The sequence below is a fragment of the Lupinus angustifolius genome, chromosome LG10 (genome assembly GCF_001865875.1).
Source record: "Lupinus angustifolius cultivar Tanjil chromosome LG10, LupAngTanjil_v1.0, whole genome shotgun sequence".
NCBI classification, from domain to species: Eukaryota; Viridiplantae; Streptophyta; class Magnoliopsida; order Fabales; family Fabaceae; genus Lupinus; species Lupinus angustifolius.
The window spans coordinates 9,011,526-9,012,228 of NC_032018.1; positions in this window are offsets into that span (position 1 = coordinate 9,011,526).

Genomic DNA, 703 nt, shown 5'->3' on the forward strand with positions numbered 1-703 from the left:
AAATCGGTATATTGTATATTTCCGGACGAAGTTACCCAGTAATACTCAGGCACGAATTCAATTGTGAAATCACGTCGCAGCAATCAAGTCAGAGTATTAATCACATCATGGGTCAATGGCTTGTCAAACAAGCAAAATCAAAGCTTCCATAATCCCCTAAATCACTCACCAAATCTCTTCACTTCACCACCATTAGACACATCACCTAAGCTAGCCTAAAGCTAGATTGTCTCTCATTAATTTCCAGATTTGAAGAGGGTGAGACTCTCCTATAAATACTCACTTCATCCTCTCATTTTTACGCTAATTCTCCTAAAGAAAGTTAAAGTATTCTTTCTCTTTTTCTCTTCTCCATTTTTTCCATATACACCATGAGAAAATCATGATTTCTTAGTATGTTATTCATGGAGTTGAGTTTATGTTTGTTTTCTTTAAATATTTTTTAAGTCATGACTAAAGGGGGTGATAATGAAATCATATGAACATTTGTGTAGTTTTTGACTTATGTAAAACTTTAAAAAAAAATTCTTGTTCTTAGATGAAAAAACTATATCTTTGGACAAGGTTAGATGAGTTTATTTGCTTTAGAAATATTGGAAATTATTGTTAGTATTTGAATGTGTTTAAAGGTGATGATTTGAACATCAAAGGAATCTTTATTGTGTTTAAGAAAAGTTTATGTCTATTCTTGAAAGTTCAAAAT